This window comes from Larimichthys crocea, chromosome XII (assembly GCF_000972845.2).
Source record: "Larimichthys crocea isolate SSNF chromosome XII, L_crocea_2.0, whole genome shotgun sequence".
NCBI lineage: Eukaryota > Metazoa > Chordata > Actinopteri > Sciaenidae > Larimichthys > Larimichthys crocea.
The window spans coordinates 2,461,019-2,472,547 of record NC_040022.1 but is presented as its reverse complement, the minus strand read 5'-3'; positions in this window follow the sequence as shown (position 1 = coordinate 2,472,547).

Genomic DNA, 11,529 nt, shown 5'->3' with positions numbered 1-11,529 from the left:
GAAAGGTCAACGACAGCAAACATAGCAGTCAGCCCAGCTCGGCGTCTGTCTTTCAGCCTTTTATTTCACCAACCACTAAAAGTCAGTCCCAGATTTACTCTTCTTCTTGCTCGCTCGTTCTCCTTCCTCCATCAACGTCCTCTTCGGTCTTTTCTCCTCTGTTATTATGTCCATAGAGGCTGCTGAGCCGATTCTGGCACGACACTACACCATGTCAGTATTCGCCTAAAAAACCTCCTCCTCTTCTTCCCGGTGGTCCAAACACTCACAGTCCAGTCAGCTAACGAACTGAGCTAACAGCAGCTACAGCTGTTTACTTCACTGTCCATCAGGAAACTCTGTAAATCACAGAGAGAGTTGAGGCGGAGCAGCCGGAGGACATCAGAGGAAAAAAACAGAAAACATTTCCTCCATAAAATATGATCCAGTTTCACCAGAATCAGTGAAATAGTTGGTGCTGTGTGACTTAGTGCCGTGAAGCGTTACGTACTTCTCGTGGGTGATCATGCACAAAGTTACATAGTGTGAGAACAGACAGAGACACCATTCACTTCAAGTCAGTGTGACATCAACATGATTTAAAATGTTACAGTGTTGCTTTAAACGGAGCCTAATTTACTTCACTGTAAATCAGAAGTGAGCACGTGTAATGTGTGTTTTTCAAGTGTAATGTAATATGAGCACTGTGTGTAACTATGAAAGGGATTTAAATTATTGGAAATGTAAACCAATATCACGACCTACTGTACAAGCTAAGTGTTGATTTACATGAGGGGAAAATAGAAGGAGTTTGATATAAAAGTACTAAAAGTGTTTGTTTTTTAAAAAATATGTATTTAGCGTTAACAAAGTGAACAATTAACACTGCTACACAGTGTAGTTTTTAATTTACTGTGCCTTAAAAGGAAATTACAGTTTTCATTAATGACACAAGATTCTGAAAAATCCTCAAAAATCAAGTCAAGTCGATCTTATTTATCTAATCTGAATGGGAAAAGCTTTAAATAATTGTTATATTATCTGAAAAGTAATTAACTAGACATGAAAAATGTTTTTTTAAACATTATTATTTGAGTTCAACGTCACTTCTTGCACCCTCTGTTGGCTGGAAAGAGAACAAAATGTTGAACTTACTGATGAGTTAAGCTGATTATGGCTGTTGTCTTGCACTTGTTGTGTTTTTATTTAAATGTTTTGTGTCCCCCTCTTTGTCCCTCTGAACATCGTGTCAGTGCGTAATGTCACGATGTGGGGATATTAAGAATCAGTGCCAAAAAGTCTGATCAGTGTTCGTAGCCGAGAAAGGAGTGAATGTAATAAAAAGTTTGACAAGGATGGAAAAAAAAGAAAGAAGTTGTAAATATACAGAATGAAATGCACTCAAAGAAAATATCAGATTCATATTTTTTGTAGCTTTATCGAGTAGAACAGATCCAGAGAGCGTTATTGTTTCAACACAGCACTGAGCAGCCTCACAACGTTTCCTGTTGGATTTGATTAAAGTTTCAGCGATAGAGTCGACCTCCTGCTGCAGCAGAGTTCAGAGTTCATACATTATGAAGAAATAACAGGCCCGTGTGCTGCATTATGTAGGTGACGGCTATGAACGGAGTGAATAATGTCAGCGCTGTTGAAGAATAGTTAGGTGCCATTTGGGAGCTAACCTCATTACTGTATGAATGTCCTGCTGTGCTGATGGTGCCATATTGCCTGAGGCCTCCGTCCTCTCAGTGAGCTGCTGGGTTTGAAGGTGTTTTTTAGTTATTTTTGGTCATATGTGTCATTAAAGGACATGAAAAGTCTCCTTCATTCTCTTTTCTCTCTCTCTACAGGGACATTTCAGAGAGACTTGCACGTTAAACTGATATTTTATGTCGGATTTTCACCTTTTAAACTAATTTAAAGGTGCAGTGTGTAACATTTAGGAAGATCTATGGGCAGAAATTGAATTGAAGTGCGTTCATAGGAGTCCCAGAAAGGACACTAAACAACTAAACACTGACTTTGTGGTTTTTGTGCATGAGCCGAGGGATGTTCAGTTGGTTGCAAACTGCAGCCTCACCACTAGATGGCACTAAATCCTACACACTGGTCCTTTAAAGGAATAATGTGACTTCTTGGGAGTTTAATTAGAAGATTGATATCACTCTCATGTCTGTAATGTAGTCTAAAGGGTCCACTAACCAGTCGATCTAAAGCTTGCAAATTTAAGTATATCGTGATATCATGATGAGTAGGAATCTCTTGTCACTTCACAATTTGATTCAGATTCAAAGGGCTGTGATTTGATTCCGATGCATCAAGTGGTATGTTGTACCTCGGCTCCAGAGTGTGCAACGAAAGTCCAAATGAATAGTGTTTGTAATTTTCTCTGGTTAGCATTTGTTAGGTTGCATCAGGGGGATCTCCATCCATCCATTTTCTTCCACTTATCCAGGATTGAGTCGCAGTGGCAGCAGGTTCAGCAGGACGTTCCCAGGCTAGATGTGCTGAGATGAAGTCCCTCTGGTTTTGGGTTTGACCCGTGATCTCCTCCCAGTTGGACGTGCCTGGAACACCTCCAAAGGAAAGGCACCCAGGAGGCCTTCCTAATCAGATGCCCAAACCACCTCAGCTATTTGAAGAATCGATTATTTCTCGCAGCCCTAATGATTATTGAGCTGGCTAGTAGGTGGATTTTGTAACTGTGTGGCAGAACAAGTCCTTATGCTGAGCTAAATTAATGTGGTGCTGTCTCCAAATTTGTATTTACTGTACAAACATCGTGTCAATCTTTACATCTAACGCTCAGCAGGAAAGTGAAGAAGCATATTTCCTAAAATGCTGAATTATTACTCGATTACTTCAGGGGTATTTTGTTGTAAAAATTTTAAAGAAAAAGAAGTGAGTGAGTTCTTCTCAAGAAGTTCTTGTGATATATTTTGACACCAGTATATTGATCTTCTGGTGCATTAATAGTTTAAATTTAAGCTGCACTGGAGAGAATAAATCCTGCAGAATTCGACACTTCAAAACTACAGTAAGAAAGAATGCACGCACCCTTTGGATTTCTTCTCCCCCGCTGCCGTTGAATCATTTATCATTTCAGAACATATTTCTGGCATTGGCTGACACTTTTTATCCAGAGTGACTTATGATTTAACAGTAGAATAAACTTCAGCCAAATGAGAAAAGTGAAAAATTACAGACAGCGAACCACAGGGAGCGCAAAAGGCCAGAGCCACGTCGCTCTGAGAAAATAACTATGACGAGAATGAAGAAAACATAAAAACGAGCAGCAGAGGGAAAGTTTGCATTGCAATTAGAGAGAAGTAGAGCCGAGAGGAAAGACGCTTTGAAATTATAGTTTGACCGTCCAGCTGCATGCAAACACACTAAACTGCATCTTAAGTTTGAATTTATGTCCTCAAGGTGTGATATCTGTGAGCCTGACTTCCTGTTTCTATTTTTAAATCAGCCACAGTGAGCAAAGAATTTCTTCAGAAACCAGCTCATCTGACCGCACACTGTGAAATACGAGGATGGTGTAAAAAAGATTGCACACAGACACTACTCTGTATATTTATGAAGTACAGAAGATGTTTCGCAGATAAATTTGTAAAAAAAGACTCCAAAGTAAGAATTAGGTTTTTATGTTTAACCAGATTTTGATATATAATATGTGCATATAACTAAACAAGTGGGAACTTTAACTCAATACATCGATATAACATCTAAAAGTTGACCAGGTTTGGAGTAAATCATTCATAAATCATTTCTGTTTTTGTTTGTTTTTTTTACATGGAAGGAGATACAAACTTTTTATCTGTGTCTTTACGTCAGCGTCTGCCACACAGGAAACAACCACATTTAGTCAGTCTGATATTTTTCCTGTTTAAACAGCTGTTAGCAGAGCACACCTGCACCACAAAGCCTCATCTCACCAAATCTTTGCTCAGCCTCTTTTTTAGAAATGTTTGATCCTCTCATTGTGCAGACTTATCTCGGTTTTTGCAAAACATGAAACGTTACAGTAGGTTTGATTGCTGAGAGCTGGATGTATCATCCTCAGTGCCATGACCGCAAGCGTCTGTAGTGCTGAAGAAGTGCAGGGCATCGATAACTCATCCTGAACTCTGCGGCCTGCATCAGTACACATACAAAGTCTACTGAACATGTCAACTCCTCCGCTGATTCAATTACACCGACTCCCTGTAACACAACAGATCAACTTTAAGATCTGACTTTTAACCTTCAAAGTACTTCACATCCTTTCTCACAGACCTCGTCCAGACTCACAGTCTCACTGTCATCAGCAGGTCTACTGGCACCACCAGCCAACCTCAGCACAATGTTTGCCAGGGTCGGCTTTCTATGCTGCATCCTTCTCTGCTCTTTTTAAAAATATCTTACTCATTATTATTGTCTTATTTGATAAGAATTCTTGTTTAAAGGTCCAGTGAGTCAGATTTACAGAAAAAAATGGTAGTGTTCATAACTATGTTTTTTATTATCTGAAACTATCATCCTGTAGCGTTACATGGAAAAATCTCTGAAATATAATTTTAAAATGAAATTAATGAATTGAAAAACGTATTATACTTTCAAAATATTACACAATTTCATAGGAAAATAAACTACAAGTGTAATTTAAAATAAGTTTTTTTGCATTTCCTGAAATATATCATTTCAATACCAGCCTGATGTTCATGTGTAGTGCTCAGCACACATACAAAAAGAGAGACAAAAAGATGGTGAGTGGAGGTCAAATTAAAACGCTGAAATCATGGCTCCAAACAGGAAATATTAGGAATATTAGGAATATCTAGAGTGCCACTTTTCTATGAAATCAGCCCGCTACATCTACAAACACCGTGGACCGTCCTGTTTCTACAGGGGTACTGACTCTAGACAGAGCTAGTTTTGTGGCCACTGTAGTTTCCTTTAATTTACAGCTGACCAGCATGACTTATTTTATGTTTTATATTGAAGACACGTCACTAAATCAATCTATTATTATTATTAAGAAGTAAAATGAAATCTGCATTGACCACTTCTCTCCAGCAGAGAGCGCTGTAGCTCAACATCGAGCACCGTGCAGGACTTCAGGTCCAGCTGTGCAGCTTTTGCACCACAGATCAGAGGTTTGTCTTTATTTAGCTTCATATCTGTGTCACAGAGTTCCAGAGAATAAAAGACAGGACTTCTCGTAAGCGGACGTTCTCCCTTTTATTTTGACCTTTGACCTTCCTGTTACAGAACAGCATCTCCATACAAGGCCGGACAGAAGTACAAACCCGTCAGACTGGTTAAATGTTCTGTCTTGTACGTGGTGTTATACAGGTCAAAGTGTCCTGCTGCAGCTGGCCCTCTTGTCTCTGTGTGTCCATGAACTTATGTTTGTCGGTGTGCGTATGTGCCCTCTTTGTGTATTTGTGTGTATGTGTGTGTGTGTGTGCTAATTTTGGATATGGCTGCAGGGAAAGAAAGTCTCTGGTGTGTGACAGAGCAACTGATCATTAGTCATTCTGCTCCACATACTGTAGAGAGGAGGAGGAGATAGAGGAAGGTAGAACGGGAGTAGAAGGGTAAAAGAGGTCTAAGTTTTAGTGGTGCTGTTTTAAAGGTCAGAATATACTCTTCAAACATCTCGGTACGAGTAAAGAAATTATAATAAAGCACCCTGGATTCAGGATAACAGATTTATCTGTCAGCCTAACTGTCTGTTTGCAAGAAACTTTGTGACGTGAATCCAGAGATGTTGGACTTTAACGAGAGTTCGGGGAGTTGGGAGAAACTTATTTAATGATGTCACACAAAACGCTGTGCAGCATTCATTGCTTTTGCATATATATACGATACACCCAAAGAAAAACTTGCTCTTGTTAAGTGCTCTGGAGAACTTTGAGCTCTCTGAAGAACCTTCAAATCCGTAAGATTCTTTAAGAGTTCTTTAAGTCACACTTGCAGCACTTTGGATATATCTGATGAACTTTCTTTGCCTTTAAAAACGTTCTTTGTAGTACTGACTTATTCTTTACGTTGCAACAACTGGATATTTAAAGAACCGACGGGTGAAATGTTCCTTGTAGAACTGCGAACTATCAGTCTACTGAAGCTGATTTACTCAGCGATGTACCCGTTCATATGAGACACCTGTCAGTGTTTGACGTTCACAGAGTGACAGCTGTGAGCGGAGAATCAAGGCTGGGAGACTGCAGAACTTTTAAACCTCAGAAAATCACCAAATATAACCGAATCTCACATCCTGTTGTACCAACAGCCTCTTTATGTCACTGTCACACTTTGTACCATAGCTGTGGCTGGCTGAGTTGAACTCTCTCTGTCTGTCTGACCATGTGTCCTGACGTCTTAAGTCACTTTGATTCAGTGGGAAACTCCCTAAAAAACACCTCAACGTGCTCACATGTAAGAGCCAACTTGTCCTGGCTTAATCTGGGTTGCTAATAAGGTCGTCACGGTGTGCTCCAGTCCCCTTCAGCGCCTCCATTTATAATGTTAATGGATAAAACTGTATCAAATTGGGCAATATAGCAACGCAGGATGTAATTCTCTGCCCTCAGCATGTTTGTTTGAATAAATAAAAGCCGTTTTTTGATGTGAAAGTTGCCTAACTCAAACCCATGATTAAAAATTGTTCCTCTTCTTTACGCTGCTTCTGTGTGGCATGGATCAAACCCGTTTAAATAAGGAAGTGAGCGCAATGGGAGATCATATTTGTAAAACGGCACAGAAAATCTATCACAAATGACCCTGATACGTCTTTGTGTTTATATTGGGGCACAGAGATAAATATGGAAATATAACAAACTCGGTTTTTAGTTGTCTGATTTTTCATAACTTCTAACTATAAATCAAATTCAACAAGGACCCAGTACTCCTGCTGAAGGGAGTGTGCTCGTCAGCCATGCCCTCATATTTTGATGTTGCCCAGATATTCAGGAGAAAGTAGGACATCAAGCACGCTGAGCATTTGTATTCGTGGTTTGTTTCTCGCCTACAGATCTGTGCAAAAAGATAAAACAAGGTTGATAAGAAGTTACTCATAAATAAGAAATCTATAGAAGAAAGTCATAAAGTCATGCTGGTGTTAAAGAGTCTGACAGCTGTGGGAATGAAGGACCTGTGGTAGAGCTCCTTCTTACATGGTGGGAGTGTTTAAGGTGAGAGAAGTTCATGATGGATGTCAGCTTTGCCTACATCGTCCTCTCCAACACTTTCTTTATGGAGTCTGGGGGGCAGTCCAGGACAGAGCTGGACCTCTTGACCAGTTTGTTCAGTCTTATTGAATCTCCAGCAGACGACTGCACAGAGTCCTGCACACTCCAAAGGACTTTAGTCTTCTCAGCAAGTGGAGACGACTTTGACCCTTTTTGTACAAGACCTCTGTTGTCCGACCAGTCCAATTTATTGTTGAGGTGAGCACCAGGTATTTGTATCCTCCCACCATGTCGATTTCCAATCCCTGGATACTCACCGGCATGGTCTGAGGTCCTGAAGTCAATCACCATCCCTACGTCTTGATGGCGTTGATGCGAAGGTGATCGTATCAGTCGACGAAGTTTTTCCCGACGCCCCTGTTCTCCAGTAAGGGGGGTAAAAAGTGAAAAGATACAACTCTCCTGCTCTTGTTCTGCCGCTCATTGACACACAAAAGTTTAAAGAAAACAAATGTCGGATCAATTAGAAATGTCCTGATTGGTCAGAAACATTTCTCTATATGTAGGTGAACTTGCACCATCTTTATCTAAACATCAGTTTAATATGTAACTATGTTTTATGATGTCAAACTGAGGATCTACAGGGAGCACCATATGTGTGGAGGGATGAGAACACCAAGGAGGGAGAGGTGATGGATGAGACGAGAGGAAAGAGAGAAGAGCATCCTGATAAGTGACACAATGCACAGATACGTCTCATAAGAAGGACGGATAGAGGACGATAAAAACAGTTTGTCCCTGTATGGCGAGATATAAAAATGAAATATGACAGAAAACTTCCGTGGTGGGTGGTGAACGGTCGTCCTGTCCTACAGATGGCAGCCTCGAGCTGGAGAAGACTTCACTGCGTGTTTTAAATACCAGCAGTCGCAAAGAAGGTTGGAGATGATGTAGGACGAAGACAAGCTCTTTACAATGTAATACTGTAAAAAGAAGACGACAAACTGTTTGTAACTTTGACTAAACTGGCCACAAAGGCAGAAAAAAACAATAACAGAGAGGTAGACTGGAATAGATGGACGATGTAACGTTATCCAAGGCTGATCAAAGCGTCATCACACCTCCTGCATGCTTCACGGTGGGAACCACACATGCAGATACACACATCCATTCACCTTCTCTGCTTCTCACAAAGGTTGCTGTTTGATGCCAGCAGGCAATGAAAGAAAGAAAATAAGAAATTCATCAAATAAACATTTGACACGGCACACCTGTTAAAAACTGAAAACCATTTCAGGTGCCTCATCAAGCTGACTGAGAGGAGAGCCAAGAGTGTGAGACGCTGTCTGAAATATAAAACATATTCCGGTTTGTTTGAAGTATGTGGACTTCACTGTGTCATGTCATGGTTTTGATGTCTTCATTTAAATGTAGAAAATAACAAGCTCTGATTAAGATGGTGTCTCTAAACTTATGACCGGTGACTAAAATAATATTCTCTCTCTCGACAAAATTAAAGATGATGCAGGAGAAACAGAAAATTTGTGCACAAAGCTGCAGCTTCCAAAACCTGTTAGCACATGGCAACAAATGAAGGAAGATCAGATGAGGGTATGGACATTTTCCATCAGCGTTTAACTGGATTTTGGCAGCTGAACACTGAGGGAGACTCAATCACCTCATCCTCAGTGTAAGCGAGGAAGAGCTGGTAGTCTTGGGCTGCATTCAGCTGTCAGGTATTCAGTGGGCATCACCTCGTTTTCACAGCTACAGTGGGATTTCATTCACACTGTCACTCCTGTCTAAATACCCACAACGGCAGCTCTCCATGTGTGTGTGTGAGACAAGTAAACATGCCTGAAATTCAAAGACTGTGATGTTTCATTCATTATGTTGTCAGTATGAATAATAGATAGCTAATTGATATGCAGTACATCACACACAAACGCACACACACACTCACTTCCATGTGGGATCAGGCTCTGAACTAATATTTGTAAGGCTCAGTTGTCATTTCGCATTTAAATTCATCAGGAACAAGAACAAGAGACACAGTGAGGGGTGAGAGACAGACAGAGATCAAACACCAGCGAAACAGCGAACACAGTATGAACATATACAAAATGCAAACATGCAGAGGGTGGAAAATTATAACAAACTACTCCTGTCTCTGAAACAGAGGAGCTTTTTTTTTTTGTGGGTTGGACTACTTTTATAAAAGCATGAACTGAAGAGTAAAGTTACTCTGCATGGGAAGATATACTGTTACAGCAGATCGTAACAAAGGTTTGAGGAGATAGATGTAAGAGGTGAGGTGACCAACGGGATAACAAAGACGTTCCATGAGTGCTGATCACGCGTCAACATCCATGACCGGGAAGTGAAGCCAACACGGAAGCTTCCTCGTCCACGACAACTGTACTCAGGGTGACTTTTCAAATTATATTAAGACTTAAAGTTATGAATAATTAAGAGTGTGGCTGCTTTGATTGACAGGTAGGTGTTGTTACGGATGGTTTGACCTGGGTATCTTCCTACCTCCATAATATGATGGAGGTAGAATGATGATTTATCTTTTGGACGCTTTTGTAACTCATTTTAACGTCCTCCATCTCTGCAGGTCTTGAGAAACTAATCAGTAAATTCAACTAAATACAGTTAACCAAAACTAAATCACTTGTTGAGCTAGTGCAGAGCCGAGGGAAACTGGAGACTCTGGTTGGGTTCATCACTACGGGCAACGCCTGACATTATAGTCATTTGAGCCGCTGTTATTATGAAAATATTGATTACAGCAGCGCTGACACAGAAATGAGAGCGGTGTTGATTTTATCAGTTAATTCTACACAAGAAAAATAAGTTCTCAGAAACTTCATGTTTTTAACCGAGAACCAGAGGGACAATAACAGGAAGCTTTGAAGCAACACTGTGTAACTTGGGCAATTGACCAATAAACAGTTTTTAAATCATGTTGATGTCACACTGACTTCTAATCAGGTAAATGCTGGCTCTCTCATTCGTACGTCTGTTCTCACACTATGTAACTTTGTGCTCCAGGTACAATCACCCACGAGAAGTACGTAACGCTTTACGACACTAAGTGACACACCACCGACTATTTCACAGATTTTGGTGAAACTTTGGTGAAACACAGAGAAGAAGAGGAGCTTTACAGGCCGAAAGCTAATGGGGAGTGGAGCCAGTGTTGTGCCAGAACAGGAGCTGGGCAAGCAGGCAATGCAACTGAGCTCCATGGACTTAAAGACTGAAGAAGACATTGACAGAGCAAGCTAAGAAGAGTGAGCGAAAAGAGTAAATGACTGACTTTTAGTCGTTGACGCCAAACTGGGCTTCTTGCTGTTGGACTAGTAATTAATATTAGCTGGCTGCTATGTCTTGTGTTGTTGTACTCTGAAACTGAAACCGCAAAAAGACTGATTTCTGCACAGTGTCTTCAGGTTGATAAGCAAACAGTCGTGTCCTTTTAGACCTGCATAAGAGTAAAACAGGCGTAAGATGGACAGATGTGAGAACGACGTGTAGAAAGAAGTGACGGAGGAGAAAGTTGGTGAATAAACAAACACAGAAAAACTGAGTTGAAGGACAAACACACTGTTCTGAAAGTCTGAGAGCAGACTCCAGTCTGAATAACAACCCTTTCAAACTGTTTGTGCTCAGTGTGCGTTTGAACGCCCCCTCACTTAGATACCTGTCTCCTGGGAAACCGGTGTGTGTGTGTGCAAAGTGGGTCGCACACACACACACACACACAAACACACGGACACAGCCTGAAAGAGCTGAGCAGTAAAGAAAAGAAAGAGAGGTGGAGAGATTCAACAGTAATGAGTTCAAACACTCACATATACACAGGTGCACACACACACACACACACACACACACACACTTACATCTCAGCTCCCTCTGCGCCCCATGTTAAAGCTGCAATGAAACCTCAGCCAATAGGACGACTCTGTTCATGTGATGCCAGCCAATCAGAACCCTGCATGCTGACACTCCCACAGGAGGGTGTGTAGGGTGCTGTTTGAGGTAGGATGGAGAGTGTGTGTGTGTGTGTGTTAGGATGTGTGTATACCTTTCTGTACTGTATGTGTGTGTGTCGGAGGAAGCTCCCAGCAGGTCTGATGTTATGCTGATGTTGATCCTTTGGGGGAAACAGAGAGGCGGCTGAACCCCTGACTGCTGCTCTCATCCTGAAACAGGAACACACACTCATTTCATGTCAGCAAAGATTTAATTACACGTGGACACACAGGAATTCAGAAGCCACACACACACACACACACACACACACACACACACACACACACACACACACACACACAGAGACACACCTTTGCCAGCTCTTTGA